This window comes from Pongo abelii, chromosome 12 (genome assembly GCF_028885655.2).
Source record: "Pongo abelii isolate AG06213 chromosome 12, NHGRI_mPonAbe1-v2.0_pri, whole genome shotgun sequence".
Taxonomy (NCBI): domain Eukaryota; kingdom Metazoa; phylum Chordata; class Mammalia; order Primates; family Hominidae; genus Pongo; species Pongo abelii.
The window spans coordinates 86,209,880-86,231,818 of record NC_071997.2 but is presented as its reverse complement, the minus strand read 5'-3'; the positions used below and the strand labels follow the sequence as shown (position 1 = coordinate 86,231,818).

The 21,939-nt window shown below is 45.5% G+C and overlaps 1 protein-coding gene across 2 annotated transcripts in view; it reads left to right on the top strand.

Moving 5' to 3' along the window:
- EPAS1 (endothelial PAS domain protein 1) overlaps window positions 1-21,939 on the top strand; it is an 89,753-nt gene that overhangs the window by 26,706 nt on the left and 41,108 nt on the right. The window lies entirely within an intron of this gene.

Genomic DNA, 21,939 nt, shown 5'->3' with positions numbered 1-21,939 from the left:
TATGGTTTTTTTGTTTGTTTGTTTTTGAGACGGAGTCTCGTTCTGTAGCCCAGGCTGGAGTGCAGTGGTGCGATCTTGGCTCACTGCAAGCTCTGCCTCCTGGGTTCATGCCATTCTCCTGCCTCAGCCTCCTGAGTAGCTGGGACTACAGGCGCCCGCCACCACGCCTGGCTAATTTTTTTGTATTTTTAGTAGAGACAGAGTTTCACCATGTTAGCCAGGATGGTCTCGATCTCCTAACCTCATGATCCGCCTGCCTCGGCCTCCCAAAGTGCTAGGATTACAGGTATGAGCCACCGCGCCCAGCCCGAATTATGTTTTTATATGAATCGCGCACCCCACAGTTCTTAGCAAGGCCCATGGGCAGTAGATGCCCAATAAATATTTATCCGAAACTACAAATCTTGCTTGTGAAAATACAAAGCATAGGTGCATGCTGGAGGTAGGGAACAGTAAGCCTGAGAACAGACTGGTTTAAGGCCATCTCTGGCCAAACCAAGACACAGTTAAAGGGAGCATTTATGTCCCCATTTGGCTGTGATATGCCATATAGACTAGGGCAAGACTGTGGCAGCCTGGCCAGGATGAAAACGCTCATCCTTGGGCTGCCCCTAAATGCCAAACTTTTTCCACACAAGTTTTCAAGGCACATATTAAAAGCAGTTATGTAAGTGGGGAACTAACTGCACCTTATAAAAGGCTCAACAGTAGAGACAGAGTCCTCCATTTGGAGCTGTTTTGTTAAATGTTGAGAATAGAGAAGTCCAGAAGTGGTTGGTGTTTCTGCTCTACACTGAAAACGAATTGGGTTAGAGCCCATCTCACAGCCTGCCTTTCTTTCTTCTATCTCACCCAGCTTGGACACAGGCTTTTGCAATACTGTTGGATTGGGCAGTTCCCCACTGATAGAGATGTTGTTTAATATTTAAGTACGTTGTGTAGCTCTTAACATTGAAAAGAGAAGAAAAAAGGTCCAGTTTATCTTTAGGGTGAGCTGAGCTTTCCAGATGGAGCAGGGAAATCCCCTGAGGACAGGACCCTGGGAGGAATCCACTTCCCTGCTTAAAAAAGCATGGTGAGGAAGGTTCCCTTGGGCTTGTTGGATCCAGTACTCTCCAGTGGGCAGTGCTCTGTGTGTTCTAGGTAAGTGTCCTAGATAATATGGGATTTTAAAACCAGTATTGTATTACATTAGAATATTACTGCCCTTGGGAATTTTTTAGATAGTTCCTTTTGGGGAGGGAACTGTTTTGTCCTATCCATTGCAGATGGGAGCAAGAACATGCAAAAGAGCATAAAGAAAAATTCTGCCAATGTGGGCATTTCCTTGAGGCTGAGGGACTAGGAGAGGCACCAAAGGGTGTGCTTCATTCATGGTAAAAGCCCTAATAGCCTCAGTGTAAGAATATCCTGTAGGCAGGTGAAGGATGACATGACTCACTTTGGTGGTGACCTCCTAATAGTTCAACTGAGAATCCAGGCGGGATAAGATCAGTGCAGGGTAATTGTATGGTAGCTAGTCAACCTTTCCATTGCTTAGCAGGAGAATTCTGGCTTTTGTGCTGGTGATGTCAGGCAGGTGTTGGAGGAGGAGTTCCATAACCATTTTCTCTGTTCCTGCCAACAGGAAAGCTCCATTGGGACATACACGCTCACTTCCAGGGTGTTTTATATTCATCCATAGCTGCTGCATGGATAAAAAAATTTGGTGAAAAACTTGAAATCCTATTACCATGATGATCGTTAGAACTCATGTTAGGGCTTTTTGTTTTTAAAACAGGGACACAAAGAAGAAACAGAAGGCTGCTATATACAAGGTTAGTGAAAGCCCCTTACCTTCACCCCATTTAAATCCTCAAGAGAGAAAATAGCTAAGCTGTAGTGATCACTTCCTGCAAAGAAAACCATAATTATGGCACCCAGTTATTCTTCATAAGGGGAAGCCTTGGAATAGCATGGGTGCTATTTTGAATATTTGAGAAAACAGTGACATTCAATATGAAATGGAAATGATTCTGTGCTGCTGGGATTGGGTCAGTTCCTTCTAGGCATCAGTTGCCCCTGGGGACAGCCTAGTTCCCCCTCCTGTGTGAATTTGGGAAACACTAGAATCTTGTAGTTGTTGCTGACTCTCCCACCAGCAGGGAACCAACTTATGCTCTCAGGAGAAGCAGGGGGAGTGGAGAATCTGCTTTTCTCTTTAAGCTTCCAATCTCAACTGCCTAATAACAAGGGAATTAGACTATCAAGATTTCCTGGAGTGGCTTAAGTATGGGAGCCAGGATGAAGTCTTCTGTACCCAGTGAAAGAAAATGGGGGTAAAAACCATGATGAATAGGTGCAGAGAGGAGTGGCTAGATCACCTGCCTGGGGGATTGAGCCTCCCACCTGACTTTAAGGTTGTGCAAGAATTGGGCAACATTTGGTCAGGGTGGAGAGGCCTTGACAAAGCATTTGTACTCCCAATAGATTCCTATCTCCTCCATGGGGAAAAACAAGTATTTAAAGTTCTACACAGTGTTTTAAGAGGAAGAAATGGATTGCCTTACTACCCTAGCATACTTCATTTGTACATATTTGGAGTTCTATTCACTAAGCGCCCACAGTAGGAAGGGCACTAGGCTGAAGATCCCAGAAAATTAAAGGAGACACCTTTGTTTCTGCCCATAGGAGGTATAGTCTAGTGGGGGCCAGGTAGGGGTAAGACAAGCATACTCAATACATACTCAGACATACTCAAGATCATACTCAAGACAGGAGATAGTAAATACCCTGACATGGAAATAGGGGAAATGGTTCTAGGGGTTCTGGAGAGGAGAAGTGAGAGGGAGGCGGTAAGCCTGCAGGCCCTGGAGCCAGATTGCCTGGGTTCCAGTCCTAGATTTACCACTTATGAGTTGTGGTATCTTGGAGAAGTTACTTAAACACATTGTACCTCTGATTCTTCAACTGCAAAATGTGGGTCACTGTTGTACCTATGTCGGTAGATAATGGTTTACTGCCCATAAACATTGTTCTCAGCTTCAGGACCAGGAGGGGCTGTGCTGAGCTAGTGACTTACAACCTCCAGGTCACAGTTTCCTCATGTGTACAATGAAGATATTAGACTGGATAAATGCCAAGATTTTCTTTATTCTAAAGTGCCATGATTTCATGGTTGAATATGTATTAAATGCCTGCTGTGTGCCCAATACTGTGTTGGCATAATGAAAAAGAGAAAAAGTAGAATATGTGGCCCCTGCCCTCAAGGAGCTATAATCTAAGTGAGGAGAGTACATTAATATACAGGAGAGTATTAGAGAATTAGAGAATATTGGAAATTAAAAGCTAGGTGATATGGGCAGTGAGAAGATAGGAATAGAGATTTTAGAATGGACCAGAGTAGTCAGGAGATTTGATAGTGACCTATCTAATGTTTAGAACCACAGAGACTTTAGACAGGAGCTCAGACTTGTTTACAAATTCCATGAATTCTGAAGCTTGGAACACTGCCATTAATATTTAAATTAAAGTTGAACTGCAGAAAAACAAAAGTTACCTATTTGGAATATAAGGTGGGACAAAGTTTATGAAACTCCATGTCTAAAACCGGTAGTGTGGATGGAAGCTATAAAGAGGCTCAAACTAGCTTCCCATATATCCTTGGATGACAATTCCATTAGAACATAACCCCTGGCACAGAGTAGGCACACACAAAAATTCATCTGTTGAGTGACTTGTGAAAAAACAGTGTTCTGCCCTGTTCAGCTTTGAACAGCTGTGGGTACCCTGGTGGTGGTCTCAGCCCCACCTCCAGAGGGCAGTGCACAGAGGAGGCCCCACCAGAGCCCTCCTGCCAAGTCTTTGGGAAGAGCTTAGTATTGCCTCATGGCTCCTGAGCCAGCCCTCTATCAAAGGTGAATTCTCTGCTCCCAAATGTTAACCCACCTACGCTACACGTACTCCCTCCCCAGCATTGTCTGAACTTAGGTTTTGAGAAAACTTGGCAACAGCCTCAAATTTTTCTTCCAGTCTAACTATCCCATGGTCCCCCAGGGTCCATATGCAGATCGGGCTGTTAGTGACCCTGGCTTACGCAGGTAAAAAAGAGACTTAACAAAACTTGGCAGAGACTGCTAAGTGCCAAAAGAGTGGTGTAGACAGTAAGTGAGGTCACCCTGGCCAGGAAATTGGGGGCACCTCCTGGAAGGAGGGAGAGCTAGGAGCTTTAGTGGGGTCTTGAAGAATGAGTAGAGGCCACGATGGCAGGTAAGACAGGTGGAGGCATTAAGTATTTCTGTCCCCACGCCCAGTTCCCCCCATACCACTCTTCATTAACCAAACATGGGAGGTGGCAGGCCCATTTAGATCTGGTGTTTTATTCTAAGGGAGGAAATGAGATGGAAATGACAGATGAAGTGCAATCTTGAACTCCCTGGCCTCAACCAGTCACTGAGAATGGCTGCCCGTCACCCAAACAGTCAGTGATGGCCTGGTTTGATGGGCCAGTTTATGACCTCCTGGGTTGAGAGCAGCAGACTGTAAACCTTCACAGAGCTCTCTGTTGAATTTCCTTCCCAGTACAGAACCCAGAAGTCCTGGTTATACATGTCACTACACTTTATTTATGTAGCATCCTCTGTAAAAACATGAGTATATATCATATCTACCATCAGAACATACCTTCAGCAATCACTTAGAACAGTGGGGAGGACAGATGGGGTCTTCAAGGTTCAGGAAGGTGAAATGTACATCTTCCCATTGTAACTCTTCAGAGCAAATCAGAGGTGAAAATGTTCAGAACACAAGTCTGCCTTCCAGGCCAGTCTTCTAAGCACCTTTTTCTTCTCTTTCACATTTTACCCTTGTCTCATTCCCTGTTCCCTCCTCCTTCTTGTTCATAAAAAAAAGTTATTTTTTTCCAAATAAGCAAAATGGAATCAAACTTTGCATCCTCAAAATGTATGAAGTAAACATTATTCCTAATGAGCCTCTGGGAAAGTGCTCACCTTTGAACTTGGCCAAGGATTATGCAGCAAAGAAAAAGTCTTAGGAACTTGATAGAGTGTTAGAGCTTCCTGGGTTTTTAAAGTCAAGTTGCATATTACATTTCCTTAATAGGGGCAGTTCCAGAAACCCTTCCTGGTTGAGTAGGCCAGTGTCTGAAAGTGAAGCGCTAGGATTGGTTACTGACTGTGGTTCAGGGATTGTCATCTGGGTGCAAGGCAACCACAGGGTAGGAGGCACCATTTCTAGAATGCTCTTTCTTTCCTAGGACTCAGCACCTATGCCGACAGTCCTTGCAAGATGGGAGGGGAACGTGTAGGGCTACCCTATTTATGGTAAGGGGAGGCCCATGGAAAACCAGGAAAATGGTCAAGGGAAGCTGGCAGCAAAAAGGCAATGAGACCGAGGAGTTCTCCCTCTAAGATAAGCTCTTTTCTCCTTGGAGACCTTGCCTATTCATTGGCCTGTGCTCATCTCTGTAGGCTTTCTATTAACACACACACACGGCCAGGCGCGGTGGCTCGTGCCTGTAATCCCAGCACTTTAGGATGCCGAGGCGGGTGGATCATGAGGTCAGGAGTCCGAGACTAGCCTGGCCAAGATAGTGAAACCCCATCTCTACTAAAAATACAAAAATTAGCCAGGTGCGGTGGTGGGCGCCTGTAATCCCAGCTACTTGGGAGGCTGAGGCAGGAGAATCGCTTGAACCCGGGAGGCGGAAGTTGCAGTGAGCCGAGATCACACCACTGCACTCTGGGTGACAGAGCAAGACTCCATCTCAAAACAAGCAAACAGACAAACAAAACACACACACACATCCTTCTTAAAGACAAAAACACCTCTGGCTGTCTGCATAGCTTCTGCCTGCCTCTGTGGAATATTACACATTTTAAATTCCCCAACTATTGCCTCACAGCCAAGAAGTTCACTTATAGGCATTGAGATGAATCATTCACAGAAGGACTTAAATCCAACTGAGAATGTGTAACTGCGGAACACATTCTGATTGAGGTTCCAGACCGTTTGTGATGCCACATGTTTGTTGTAACAGGCAAGAGCATCAGTAATACTCTGTTTCTCTTTTCGTGAAACTTTCCCTCCAAGTTTCCATCTTAATGCTTTAAATCATGACAGAATCAAACAAGCTCTGTGCCCTCTGCCCTGACCCCCGTGATGGCATGAGCTTCACCAAGCACCCCCATTCCCACAGAGATCTGGGATAAAAGGCTTTACAGAATCCAGAATCCAGCTCCGTTTCTGAGCTGTTATCGCTTCATAGCACAGGCTGTCTTTTTCTCTTCCCTCAAATCCCTACACATAGAGCTAGGCACACATAGATGTGTAGTGCACCGTCCCTGAATTGAGGCTCTCTCAAGTCCAGGCTACCTTCTGCCCAGCACCTACTTAGTGTAGCTTATCTTTTAAAATAAGCCACCCTGCAAAGAGCAGGGTTCCCAGTGGCCTTGAGGTTTGTCAGAAGTTCTCTAGAATTGGCAACTTAGCTGTGACCTCAGAAGTCTTGGCTCTGGCAAAGCAAGGTCTTTGCGCTAAAACAGGCTCAGTGCCCATGGAGATAATCACCTCTTGTAATATCCACACAATCATCTCATTGTCAAAGCACAAGGAATGCAAAAATAGAAGAAATGCCACAATAGGGTTGCCCCATGGTTCAGCTAAACCAGGATTCTGCTTCCGGCTGAGGGCACCTTGGGACACCTTAGGAGGGATGGTCCCAAACATTGTTCTGGAGTTCAGCCCCTGTTGGCAAGACCTGTGCTCCTACAACCATAGCCTCACTGGGCCTGATTTTGCCCCATCTTTTTGGGACTCCTTTACCACCTCCTTGTCCTGGCTAACTCTCCTTTGTCCTTAAATTCACAACTGGGGAAACCCTTGAGGAGTCTTTTTTTTTTCCTCCCCACTTGGGGTTATGTCATCTTTCTTGCTCCCAGAGCACTTGCTCCTGACTTCTGTAGCAATGGCCTCAACACTATTGAGTGTGTAGTATTTCTTAGGCATGGTTCTCCGCATACATGTATATATTATTTATTCCTCACAGGGGCTCTGTAAGGCAGGCACTCATAGACGCTGAGGTTTAGAGAAACTTAAGTAACTTGCCCCAGGTCATAGAGTAAGTGTCCAAGCCCTCAAGCCCGGGCAGTCCTGCTGCATCTGCATGGTACATGGGCTTGGCCTGGTATGCTCAGTGTGTCTCCCTGATTGGGCTGTCAGCTCCTGGAGGGTAGGGATCTGTCTTCCCTTCTCTATCCCCAGTGCCTGGCATGTAGTAGACACTCAGTAACTGTCAAATAAATGAAAGCCATAGCTCATCAAACAAACACCAGATGTGATTTAAATTCCAAGGAGCCATACTTTTTACAAAAATGCTAAAATGCCAAGAAGTACTTTTTCATTAAAACAAAACAAAACAAAACTGTTTTAGCTATGTAAGGGTGGCCTTTTAGAACTCTGATTGCTTTAGATCTTTCCTCTAGGTAGCATAGAGTTGTGGGGTTTGGCAGACCACCATGGGAAAAGAACAGATGCATTTGTCAGAATCTCTGTGGCCATCAGACGTCACTCCAATGAAGCCAAAGCTCCGAGGTTTAAAAATAATTAAGGGAAATAACTAAGCAGAGAGACAGAAAAGACCACTTCTTAGTTGATTCTGGAAAAATGAACCTTTTCTTTCTACCAACCGGCACCAAAATTCAGAGTATCCTGGACACAGCTGAGAGACAACTCAGGGAGAACCGCTGCAGTCACACCCCACCTCCACTTAGGTCTCCCTACACTCACGCTTATCTTCTAAATCGTTTAATCAGACACGGCGCTGCCTCTGAGGCTTCAGGACTTTCGGGCTGTTTTTTTTCCACGGGCTTAAAGTCTTTCTCTGCTGCTGACTCACATGTTAATTATTGCTTTGCACAAAGTAGAATTAACAGTGCTCCTGCACTCACCTGCCTGCGTGTTATACAACTGTTTTATCTGCTGGGCAGAACGGAGTGTGCAGGCCGGCTGGCTGCGGTGTCACCAGTGGCCCCGTCGTGAGCTGCCAGGGCAATGAGCATCACACAGAAACCAACCATTGCTTTACAGGCTCTGGGGAAGAGGCTGTGGGGTGTGCTCTGCTTGTCCCAGGAAAAAGAGGGTTAAGTGCCAAGTTTTGACCAAAATCTTATAAGAATGGTCCGGGAGTTTCAGTTCCCTGTCAACTGTCAGTGTTAATGGACAGAACTGGTGTTTCACAGAAAAAAAAAAAAAAATGTATATATATATATATATATATGTGTGTGTATATATATATATCTCAACTTGTTTTCTCTTTGGCTGCTGGGCTGGATAATGAAGTAAAGATGACATTATCTCTAATAAAAGTGATTTGCAGAAATCACTGACAGGACCTCAGTAGCAGAGATTCACCATTAGCAGGCTAGCCAGATAAGAGGGGCAGCTGGGTTCTGTTAACCCCCTCCTGGTCTGATGTGTGTCTTGCAGGGAAGTCAAAGGCTGGGGAGTGGAGTGGAGTGGACTTTTTGAAGTTTGGGCTAATGGAGAGTGTTTTTTCCAAAGTGTGGGCTGTTCTTTAGCCCCACTTGCTGATCTTTAGGGTTGTCATTGGGTTTTCATTTTTGTTTTGTTTCTTAGGATTTTTGTGTTAGTGGCTTTTTCCCCCTTGGGCTTGGCCCATTGTCTCACCTCTGTGTTATATCACCAGAAGGGTGGAACCCTGGCCAAGCCCTGGCATCCTCTCTGCCAGAAATCTGAGTCCAAGCAGGGCACCTACACATGTGAGGTGAGGGCTCTGGGCCACGGGTGTTGGGCAACAGATTGTTCTGTAGTGTCGAGGAGGTGGGATCTGAGGCAGAAACCTCCCTGGCCTCTTAAGGATGGGATGGGTCAGGAGGGGAGGAGTCTGCCCTTGTCCGGACTTGTTCACCTGTGTCAGTGAGAGCTGACTAGCAGCTGGCTCACGAAACACACCCATGATGTGGACAGCAGGCACAGCCAGCTACTTCTGTGTGAAAACATCCTTAGGATATAGGGATTTGTTTCCTGGGGACAGTGAGGAGTCATGGGGTGTTAAGCAACCTAGTGATGAATATAACCACCATCACTCCCCTTTATTAATCCACTTTCTACTGGAAGCACTAAAGCATTGGAACTCTGCAATACCCCCACAGCTGGGGGACCATGACTGATTTAATCTTGATGCCAGCTCACCATACCATAACTGAAAGGGCCGTATGACACCATTATTGTTGGAATAAGGTACTTTGATACATGAGAGGTTTGACATTTTGCTTGTGCCCTCAGAGAACCTTAAAACAAGGACTAACAAGGTAACGATGCCTTGCAGTCAAGTAGCACAGATTGTCTAAGTGTTCCAGGCAGGAGTGAGGAGGAGACACCAGTGTCGGCTCGGTAAGATGCTCAGAAAAGCCTCTGTGGAGGTGGCAGGCCTATGTTGGATCTCAAACTATAGGGTTTAGAAGGTCAGAAAGGAAGAAGCATTTCAGGTGGAACAAATCAACTGGGGACATGGCTGGGCAGCAGAAAGGGGTGCTGAGTTTGGGGGTGGCAGGGCATAGTGTGGTCTGGCTGGAGTAAGGATGGAGCTACAGGATCATAGGAGCTAAGTTTGGAAAGGGCTGGGAGACCTCAAGGAGCATGTCCAGCTTGGACTTCATCATGAGGATGGTTGGGAGCAATTTTCATTTTAAAATGGGGGAGCGACAAGCTGAAAATGGTTTTGGGGAAAGAGTGGTGGGCTGGCGAGCTGTTCCTTGCCCCAAGGTCTGACTCAAATTTTATTCTTGGTCAGTGGTAAAGAAAGTGAGGGGCAAGGGAAACAGAAGATGGGGACTAAGGTCTGTGGAAATAAATAAAACACCACTGGAGCCAGAGGAGGCGTGTGCCCTGGGTGAAGTTTGTTTTTCATCCCATGGGTAACATTTATGAGTTACTGTTCAGCAAGAATGCCTTGCGGAGGTCTCTGTGGACTGAGCTGAGGCTCCAGCCTGTGGCAGCCCAAGGGTTGCTGCCATATTTAGAGCTTCCAACAGAGGGTTTCATTTTCCTTGGCTTTGGTGCCAAGAAAAGAGGGGTTCTCACACTTGTTGTCCAGCAGGGCCAAAGCATTGCCAGCAGGAGGAGCATGGAGGTTGGATTCTGGCACTGCCCACCACCTGGCACCTCAGCCACTAATCAGACAACAGGCTAGGCAATTATCCAGGCATCTGACTTTAGCTACCTGTCCTTTTGTTTAAAGCCCTTTTGTGTGTTTGGCACCTTATGGATACTCAACAAGGCCTGTTTAATGAATGCATTCTCCCTACCCAGATTCTCACTGCCTTGCTCCCTGTTCTCCAGCCTGTCTCCCGACCACTGGCACCTCTGCTCATTCCCACAGTGTGTCTTTGTCATCCCTCTGCCATCCTGATTGCCTCCCCTTATCCTGCTCTTCTTTCAAAACCGACCTCCAGCAGAGTTCTCCCTGTCTTCTCCAGCCTTGCAGGCTTTCTCCTCCCAAACTCCTACAGCCCTGACTATTCAGCCCATTCTTCAGGACTTGGCTCTTCACCTCTCTGCAAGCTTCTTGAGGTCAGGGATAGTTGTTCCACATTTCATTCTACTGCTCACAGCCCCATCATAGGAAGGGGGAATCATTAATATATATTGAATGAGCAGAGGGAATAAGCCATTGCTGGAGGAAAAATACAGTTTTATTTCCCAAATTGCTCAATGTTATTTGAGAGCATGATAATAAATTTGGAAAAGACTTTTAGCATTTCCTGTGGCTTTTGATGACTTCTTTACAAAGGAATGGAAATGTGCACAGACATCTCACTTCTCATCAGAGCAAGAGGGGGCAGAATTGGGGGAAAGCAAGTGTTTGCGCTGTGGCATGAATCAGATCCCACAATGCTGGACATGTGACCATGTGAACAGGCCTCAGATCAGGGTTCTTTATACCAGGAGAGATTCTCTACCAGCTCTCTTCTCTTTCACTTTTCCTTTTTCTTTGCTTTCCTTTTTTTTCTTTTTTTAATAGGGAGGGGAGAAGGGGTTATGGGGATGGGGGTAGGAGAGTGAAGGGATCCCGTGCTTTCTCCCCCTTCTCTTGCTGTTTTGAAATACTTTAAATTCCAGGAACCAGAAGTTCTGGCAACATGTTGGGATTAGTAAGGCAGATCCTAGGATATTTCACTATTAGCATGTGATCAAGCATCAGTCCTGATTAAAAGTCTAAACAAATGTTTTCTTTGAAATTAAAGTGTCTCAAATAAAGAAGAAAGAACTGACCCTTAAAATCATGTTCTGTACTTGAAAAGAGTTCTGACAACTGTCTGTCCCGGTTATGCGCACCCCCGCCCCCCACCCGCCTTTTTCCATCCAGAATGTTTGACGACACTGCCAGGGGAATTTCTGCCCCCTCCTTCCTGTATATACCCAGTGCTGGCCTCTGAGGCAGTCCAGCTCTGTTTTCTCATGACACAGTGATTATTTTTGGCATTGCAGATATTTTTTCTAATGTTATTACCCACCCCCCTTCTTGGTTGCCTTTTGTGGAGCAATCTTTTGGGTAACTCCCTGTAAATCTGAGGGTTAATTTTAGTTTGGTGTGGTAGAGGAGGCAGTGGGAGAGAGGAGGAACGACTTCTACTCCGAAGCGCCCCACCCCCACCTTAAGAGGAGCCGGAGAGGTCCTCTCACGCCCTGCTCATGAAAGAGCTTGCTTTCACCAGCTCTGTGCTCACCATTCATCCTTTCTGCCGGCGGGCTTGAGGATATGGATATCCAGAGGTGACGCTGGGGGCTGCACCTCGGGGATGGCATCTTAATGACTTGACTTGGCGGGTGTTAGAACAGCCTCATTCAGAGTGAGTTCACTCCCTGCGCAGTTGGCTCACTCAGCCTCTGTCCATAGAGTTCTCTTGTTCACGCTGCAGGAGGAAATGGAGATTTCCAAGTGGGAAGGAGCCTTCCCGATGCTTTAACTCTTCACTGAAGGGAAGAGGAGCTGCAGAGAGCGAAATAAAATCTAAGCCGCCCCAGCTGCAGCGCCTGGGAGAGGAGCGAGGCTGGGCTGGGGATGGAGGCCAAGGCAGCTGGGATCACTTTTTCTTTCCTCCTTGAGAGGGAAAGGAAAAGAGCAAAGGGCATTTTTGATTGTCTTTCACAATCAGCAAATATTTACCCAGTTTGTCTGCCCTAGCCCAGGTTCCAGTGAAGGATACACAAAAGTGGAAGATGTTGTGTCTGTGCCCTTCCCCCGGTACTTACAGTACAGTTATAGGAGTAGGACGTTTGCATAGAAAAGCCACCAAGACAGGGAGGCCTTTAATAAGGGCCTATGAGTAATGTGGGCAGGAAGTACCCTGGAGAATGTTGCTAAGGGGCCAGGGACACTGCTGGAAGAAGTAGGGTTTGAGCTGGTCCTAAGGGGTGGGTTTTGAAGAAATAGGAAGGAATAAAATGATACAGGTAGGGAAGACATGAAGGAGGAGAGGGACATTAATGTAGGGCTTAGTAAAATCCCATAAAGAAAGATACAAAGAGAACAGGATTCTTCCTGGCCAGAGAGAAGATTGGATTTGTTGGACTTTACGTGCCTCAGATTAGGATGGCAGCAGGCAGCACTAACCCTGCCAGATGGCATCTTCAGTCTCAAGATCGCACGTGTTCCTGGGTCTGTTTCTACTCAAAGTGTGAGGTCACAGACCAGTAGAATCAGCATCCTCTGAGGGTTGTTAGAAAGGCAGAATCCCAGGCTCCAGCCCAGATCCTACTGAGCCTGCACTGTAACAAGATCCCTGGGTGATTCCTGGCCACAGCAAAGGTTGGGAAGTGCTGCTCTGGGTGACTCCACAGGCAACTGTCAGCAGCACTAGTTCAGACCCAAGATTTGATTCACAGAGGTGACAAAACACCAACAGACATACACACACCTTGAGTGTCTGCAGGGTGACTCTTCCCAGATGGAAACCATCTATTCTAATTAAGAGCTGGGTTAGAATTCTTAGGAAAGATCTAGAACAGTGAGCAGCTTTGAGGAATCCACAGAACTGAAGTCATTGACGTGGTTTTTATCCGATGTCTCCAGTTTGTACCACTTTGTACTACTGATGCTTTAGAGGCCACCAGAAGAACAGGTGTGGGGTTCTTTCCCTGAAGAGTATGTGGTCTAGTTAGGGAGACAGAAGCCACAGAAGTGAAATCAAGGAGAGCAACACAGGGCCAAATCGTGCATGTGTAACCTCTGAAATGGGACTTGGAGGAGAAGTCAGTGCAGGTGAGGCCTTCCTAGGGAAACGGATGCATGGGAGATCTTGAAATATGAGCCTAATTCAGACAGGCCTAGGAGATGGAGAGAGTATATTCCAGGCAGGGAGTGGGAGGCGCAGCAGCAGGAGCTAAGTCCCCCCCTAGAGGCTGAAGTGGGGCGGGAAACTGCTCCCCACTTGCCCCACAGTTTGCTTCATGCCGAGGAACCCGTTTTACATCTCAGGCCTTTTATTCTTGATTCTACTGCCGTGCAATTTCTTTGTCAATTTTCTTAGCTGAAGGCAGTGTTGTAGGAACAGGATGGCAGCACAGGCAGAAGGGTTTGAGCCAAACCACAGATTGTGCTGTTGGAAGCTTGTGAGATCCAAAGGAAGAAGGCTGCTGATGGGTAGAAGCCCTAAGGAAAAAATCTAAATCAGATCTGGTAACAGCCTGGGTGTGGGGAGATACCTTCAAGCCCAGAGAGGTGGCACCAAAGAAAACAGTCTGGTGAGAAGGAAACAACCTGTGGCAGCTGTAGACTCCGCTAGCAAAGCACAAACCTTTGTTTTTTCTTTTTCTTTTAAAGACAGACTTCTTCAAGCTGAGAACTATCCCAAGGCGGGCTGGTCTGCCAGCTGAGGGGCTGGCCTCAGGCAGAAGGGTGGCCACCGTGTCTCACTTTGCTGCTTCCCAAACCAAGTGTATGTTTCAAAAAAGCTCATCAGATTTAGTATCCTAGAAGGCTTCACCCTCAAGATGCCCAGCTCAGCTAAATCTTTTGAACCTGAGGGACTTGCTTATTGGTCTTGTAGGGAAGGTCACCCAATTACAATCAAGAATATGGGATTTAGGGTCAAATGATCTAGGTTTGAGTGCTGGCTCCATCACTGGGTGATGGCTGGGCATGCCACTAACATCCTTGGGGTCTGTCTCCTCATGTGTAAAATGGGAGTGATACACCTGCTCTGCAAGATTGATTCAGGATTAAACAGAAGCAATATGCTGAGAGTTCTTTACTAACAGGAAAGAGTCACATGTGGTTGTTTCCTAGTTGTATAGTCAGTATCTCAGCTTGTGGAGGTTAATTAGTCCCTTAGCTGAAGGCTGCATGGTGTCAGGGGTCGGGCAGTGGCAGACATCAGAGGCCACAGAGAGCAATGGAGAGCCAGGCAAATGCCTCCTGCATCCGCTGGCTTTCTCCCCGCTTTTTCATGAGTGAAGGCAGCACTGAGTCTTCTCTATACATCCCTGCAGTGGATAAGATGAGGGGTGGGAAAGATGGAAAGAACACTTTATTTTTACAATGGGGGAAGAGGTTCTGCTCATCAACAAGGGTGGCCCTCTTCTCAGAACTGGATTAGAGTCAAAGGAAGCTGCCAGTTTTAGCACAGCTGGTCTTCTCTTCAGATGCTTTGACCTGCGTATGCATGAGGAAGAGAAGCAGCCTAGAGAGAGCTGGCCATGGGGAAAGGAGGCTGAGCCTGGTTCCAAGGCTTAGACTGTTGCACGTTCTGTCTTCCTTCCCTCTGATACTGCCCTCTGAAGCACCATGACCCGTGCTCTGTGCTCAGTAATGCTGGCTGTGGTCCTGAGGATGCCAGTGTTGCCAAATCTGCCAACTCAGCTTTCATGGGGTGGGGGTGGGGTCACTGTGAGGTGGCTTTGGGGAGCTGGCAGCAAGCTGGATACATATCTTTTATTGTAAAAAATAAGCAATACCTGATGCCAAGGTAGTCGTCGTCGCGTTATTTATAACAGCTAAAAATTAGAAATTAGAAACCATAACTGAAAAGCAATAAGGGAATAGTAAAATGCATTGTGGTTCAGCCACATGATGTGATATTGCCGGCTATTATGAATATTTTGAAAGAATTCTTAATGGGACATCCTGTTAAGTAAAAAGAGCAAAGTATTAATTTATAAATCCAATGAGATCTCAGTTCATTTTCTTCATACCTTTTTGTATTTCTGAAGTTGCTTATACTAAATATGCATTACCCTTATCTTCACCAAGGCATTTTTAAAAAGGAAATTATGTGTTGGGAGAAGCTAGGTTATATGATGGACAGATAATGAAGGTCTGTTTCTAATCGTGCCACATGTCCAGTGCTGCTTGTCAGCAGACACTCTGTTCACAGGGCCTTGAAAAAGCCAGAACTCGGGGCTTTTGTTACAGTTCCACATACTCCCATTACCTTTCTAAACCTCAGTTTTTCCTTATCTTTTAAATGGGAATGATGGTAGCTGCTCTTCTATCCTACTGTGTGAAATTTACAAATTTAGTTACAGATTTCCAGATTCACTCACGAGTGTTTCAGACTGTAATGTGTGATCCAAATGTAAAGTGGTATTATTCACTAATATGTAGAATAAAGAATGACCCACTGTCTTAGCCCATTTGGGCAGCTACAACAAGATACCGTAAACTGAGTGGCTTATAAACAACAGAGTTTCATTCCTCATGGTTCTGGATGCCGGGAAGTCCAATATCCAGGTGCTGGCAGATTCAGTGTCTGGTAAGGGCCCACTTTCTGGTTCATAGCTGTGTCTCCACATGGTGGAGGGGGTGAGAGGGTTCCCCTGGGCCTCCTTTACAAGTGCACTAATCCCATTCATGAGGTCTTCACTGTCATGACTTACTCACCTCCCAACGGTTCCACCTTCAAATACCATCACATTGGTTGGGAGTGGGGATTTCAACATAAGTATTTTGAGGGGACATAAACATTCAGACCTTGGCACCCACTAAGGCTTGGGCTTGATGAAGCTAAGCACAGGGACAGTTCATTATGATTATTCCTGTGTATGCACAGCTTTTCCCAGCTGGGCTGGGGAGTCCACGTGTCCTCCGGTTACGTAAGGAGCTGGGTTATCTGGAGCCCCAGATGGGCTGCTTAGTAATTGAATCTGCTGCTCTCTTCTACAAGGCTGCCTGGGGCTGAGAAGGCCAGAAGATAAGTATCTCCAGTCAACCCAAGCAGAACTGACCATTAGAGAGCCATGCTGGGTGAGCCCCAGACATTACTGTCAGCTCTGAATGCAGTCCAGGCCCTCTGCTCCAGGGACACAGACCGTCAGAGTAGGTCAGAGAGCTGGAGGCTCAGCTCCAGCGGAGGGGAGGTTGGGAGGCTGAGGTATGAGATGCTTTCCAGGATTCCTCTTTCAGGGAAGTGGCAAGTGAAAGCATTTGTCCCTGTTTTAACCACTCCAGTCTCATGTCTTCTCTCTTCTTTGTCCCCTCTTATAGACTTTTGATATACTAGTCTGGATTATTAGTCTTATCTCCCAGATGGGCTGTGGTCTCTTTCAGGATACAGACTATGCCCCTCAGGAGAGGTGTGTGTATTAAAGCATATTAATGCCTTTTTTCTCTGTCAAAGTCTGTCTGATCTGGCCAGCTCCTCCTGAATTTGCTAATGTAATATTTTCTGTTCTGAATTTGTAACTTTTTGTTGTTTTGCTTTGAGATGGGTTCTCACTCTGTCACCTGAGCTGGAGTGCAGTGGTGTATGGCTCACTGCAGCCTCGAGCTCCCAGGTCAAGGGATCCTCCTGCCTCAGCCTCTTGAGTACCTGGGACCACCGGTGTGTGCCACCATGCCCAGCTAATTTCTAATTTTTTTAGAGATGGAGTCTTGCTGTGTTGCCCAGCTGGTCTCAAACTCCTGGGCTCAAGCAATCCTCCTGCCTCAGCCTCCCCAAGTGCTGTGATTATAGGCATGAGTCACTGTGCCTGGCCTATTTTCTGTTTTCACTATCTAACATTGATACCTTTCCTCCCCTTTGTGATAGATTCCCCTACTGATCACTGCAGCCTTTGGACATCAGAATGTATCTAGAACACTGGCCACTGGAACACTGCCTTCATCTCAAACATTTTTGTCACTCCTTTGGAATGGCCCTCAGAGCCAAGACCATTCTTTTCAATACCTTCAATTGTGGCAAAGTCTTATCTTTTGAGGGCACATTTTATCCTATCAAACAACCACAATCCATCCACAGCTAAATCTGGTGACTATTGGGGTGGGTAAACTGGATAATATTGTTTGGGGTTTGAAATGAAGTGTGTCCTTTGAAGAGTTGTGACTGATTTTCTTATGTGGCTCTGAAGTTAATTCTAAAAAGACTTCCCAAAAGACAGAGCAATGGCCACCTACCAGCATAAAGTTATAGGCTTCTCCCAAGGCGGCTTCTTTGAAGGGTAGCCGCCTTCTGTGTGGCATCTATTTCAGATGTCTCATTATTTTCATCTCCCTCTTCCTGTTAGCCATAGCGTCTGGTACAGTGGTGATCACACTAACTCCTAGATAAATAACTGTTTGGCTTATGATGGTGACTTCAAATTTGCTGGACACAGTGAATACGGACACAGTGCTTGGTAGAGGGAAAGAGTGTGGTTAGGTTTTGGAAGTGGATCTGGGCATCAGTCTTCCATAGACACATGATCCACAGGCCCAGAAATCTATGTATTTATAAGTCCTCCAGATGATTCTGATGCAGGCTAAAATTGAGAACCACTGCTCTGCAAAAATGGGGCCAATAACACTGCATCATTTAAGTGAGGATCAAATGAGACTGTTTATTAAATGCACCTGGCACCAGTGCTCAGTAAATGTGTTTCCTTTTCTTCCTACTCTTTGAGAAAGGTGACATAGCTGTTTGCATCTCCAAAAACATTTAAGTCCAACCCCATCTGCCTCCCCTCACCACACACACCCACCCATCCACCCTTCCTTTAAAAACTGGCTGCTTTGGAACCGTGGTCCTCAGCCCTGGCTACACATGGGTAGCTTTTAAAACTCCCATTGCCCAGCCTGCACCTGAGACCAATTAAATCTGAATCTCTGGGGGTAGAGCCCAGGCATCTGTTTTTTAAAGTTCCTCTGGTGACTCCAGTGAGCCCCAAAACTGAGAACCACTGACTTTGGTTCTGCCCCAATAAGTATGGGGACCAGTGACTCTTCCTCATCTCTGGAACCTGGAGCTGGGGGTGTTTCTCCTTTCAGGCAGCCCCTGTACAGCAGCCACAAGCCTCATGGAAGTGTCGCTAGACCTCTCCCAATTGCATTTGATCTTTATTTCCTCCATTCTCAGCTTCTTGCAAATTGGCACCAGCTTAGAATTTCACCACTAACCAATAGACTGATCCCAGCTGGCTTAATTAGCTTCAGTCATCTCTTTACCTGCTGAAATCCATTCTGTTTCTAAGCCATTTAACCTTATAGGGTAATAGGCATATTGTTTTGATACCTGAATGGCCACAGACATTAGGCATGTGAGTCCTAATCACTCTAAAAGTCTAGCTAATTAGGCAACCAACCCCTCTGTGTTTCTGGTGACAGACATCTTGGGGCCTCACTCCAGGCTGTGTTCATATGGAAGTCAGGAACCAAGATCATCTTGACCAAGAGCAGATCATCCTTAGATTCATGACTTAAGTAGCGATCCCTAAGCCATGCTTGGAGCAATGACCTAAAAGTTAAGATGTTTTTAAGATAACAAAGCTCTGGGCAAAGAGGTTTTTTCTTGGTGAACTGTAGCATATCTCTGCTGACAATTTTTGGACATTTCAGTTTTGTTTTATCTTTTGACTGGCTGCCTGGTGCTTAAGTGGTTGTTAACTTTAGCTGGGATCAAATGTTTCAGAATGTGAGTTTCCACCTCGGGGAGAGTAACTATAAATTTGTGCATATTAAAATGTCCAGGGGAAAAAAAAAACCCAAAACAAACAGAAATAGCTTGTTCTCCACCTGCAGCATAGATAGATACTGTGGCAGGGTTGGACCTGCTGCTTTTATGGAGCACTGCAGAGCCACATCTGATAACATTCCACCACATTCCCAGCACTACTGTGACCGGCACCTGTGTCTGCTAAGGCCCACAGCACTTAGTCCCTTCTTCCCCCTCCGACCCCATCTGAACTCTGATGCTGGTTCTTAATCCTACTCTTAACATTCCAGGTGTTCTCCTGAGGTGAATGGGTGCTCACTTAAAGACATGAGGCTCCTCTCATGAAATTTTTGTCACTGTATTTAAAAAAGTATTAGCCCTTCTTCCCAAAGTATGTGTGAACATCCAGGTTGTGGGAAAGTATCAGCACAGCACAGGGAACATCAAAGTTGTAGAGTAAATGATAGTTTCCTTGCTGCCAATGGAAAAACTTTTGATCTTGGACCCAGAAGAACTAGGTTTGAGACAATGTTTTTAGCAAATTATTTAATCTCTCTAAATCTCCACATCCTCATCTATTAAATGGAGATGATAGTTTCTATCTCTCAGGGTTGTGAGAATCAAATGAGATAACACATGTTAAGAAAAAGTGCTTTCTGTAAAGGCATTATTATTTGTCCTTTTAGGTTCAGCTGAAATCCCACCTCCCTGACTTTTGAACCAAGAAGCTACCTAAGATTCTCAATCTTCCTTTTTCTGGAAGTTAAGGTGTTGCTGTTTCTTTATTTCTTGCCAAAGCCACTATCTCCTACAGTTAAGCAGTGAAAAGAGTATTCGCCTAGGAAGAGCAGTGTTCTAGCCCTAGCTCTGCCACTGATTAGCTGGATTGCTCTAGGCAGGTACTTACCTGCTCAAGTGTCTGTTTCCAGATCTGTGAAAGGGGAACAGTGACAATACCTGTCTTGCCTACCTCACTTGGTTGCAAGGTGGAATTAGATAGGGATCCCCTGTGTGTTTCAGGACTTCTAAGTGTCTGCTGACTATAAACCCTTCAATGGCTTATGTAGGCATTGGCTTTGTGACATTGGGCAAATGACATATTATGTCTGAGCCTCAGTTTCCACATCTCTAAATTGTGTAAACAATACCTACTTTATTTTGTTGTTAGGAAGAGTATAATAAGCTAATATATGAAAGGTTCTTGGTACAGCACCAGGCACAAAAAGCACAGCAAGACTCACATATCAGATGCCATTGTCAGAGCATTGACTCCAGATTGCCTTTTCCCTACCTGGCTTTTCCTCTCTGCCTCTTCTTCGAGGAAGGGGCCAATGGCAGAGGGAAGCTTTGTGCATGCAGATATTGGCGTTAATGCCATAGCCTGTGCTGGGATTGCTTTTGCTTCAGGATGGCTTCCCTTGGCCCCTGATGACGAGGTTATGTGTTGATGACGCTTTTGTTGGACAGCACAAGGGTTAGTGCTAGAGAATGAAATCCAGCATCTTTCACCTGACCCTCCTGACCCAAAGGCATCATGTGTGCAGTTTCAGCATCCTGCCCTCTTCCCATCTTCCTTTCCTGTGCCAGAATACTTGCAATTCTTTAACTTTTCTTCACAATCAGGTCAGGATTAAAATGCAAGTGGGAGGGACTAATATAAAAACAGCCACTAAAGGTCTAATCAGGGCAAGTCCTGAGAAGGTGGGGAAAAGGGGGTGCAGGGGTAGGTGTCCTGAGGGTTGGAAGTCAAGGAGAGAGGGAAACAGGGATTAGATAAAGGAAGCAGAGAAGGGAGACAGGACAAGAAAAATAGTTTCACTCATTTCACAATTTTTCTGAAGGTTCTTCTTGACCATCAACAGCTGTTGGACAATTCATCCTTTAATCCGAGTATATGATGCTTAATCCATCCACAGAGCTGGATAGTCTGTCTTTTTAAATGAAGTATGTTGTAAAATCAAAACAGTGCTTCTGCCCCAAATCTTGAGGGATTTGAGAGGCATGCTCACATTCCATGAATCCCAAAATACAGATTTTCTGTCCAAATAACAGGCTGCAAAGCCAAACAAAAGGAGAAGCAGCCTCTGGAATCTCAGATGGCAGGACAGAGTGAGCCAGCTAGAGCTGATTGGATTGAGGCCTTGAAACCTATGAACTGCGCTGGATGCTTTTTTATTTTATCTTATTTATATTTTTATAGAGACAGGGGTCTCACTATATTGCCCGGGCTGGTCTTGAACTCCTGGGCCCAGGTGATTCTCCCATCTGGGACTACAGGTCCAAATACTACCATGCCTGGCTTAGATGCTTTTTAAAAAAATAAAAAACATACTTGTTTCTTTATTAAATATGCAATATAGGTTATTTATAGAAACACAAGAAAATACAGATAAGCATTACAAAGCAAAACAAAAACCAAAAACACTTCCCGTAACCTCACTACCCTGCAACTGCTAACATTTTTGAGTAGAAGGAGACAGGACAGTCATTGGTGGTTAAGTGCCATGATTCTGGGGCCCACCTGCCCAGTGCAAAGCCCGACTTCCCCATTTGCCTGCTGCAGGCCACAGGTGAATTACTTGGCCTCTATGGGGCAGTTTCCTCATATGTAAATTAGGTATAATAATAATAATAATAATAATGCCTACTTCCACGGGCAGTTGTGTGAGTTTAAATAAGCCAAGGTAGTACTGCTTAAAACAGTCCTTGTAAGCACTATGTCTGTGATACCTATAATAATAGTTATGATACATCTAGCCTTTCTCCTATATAATTTATAGGAAGTATTATGTATAATACATTTCTATGAAAATAGAATTGTCCTGTACTGTTTTGTAACTTTTTTACTCTCATGATTGTCTTTTCATGGCCATCTTTTTAATTAGTATTAGCTAACATTGATTGCTTACAGTTGGAACAGGCTTAGTGCTAAAGATTTTATATAAATTATCACATTTAGTCCTCACAATTAACTCTGTAGGGTAAGCACTATGGTTACCATTTTAGAGATGAG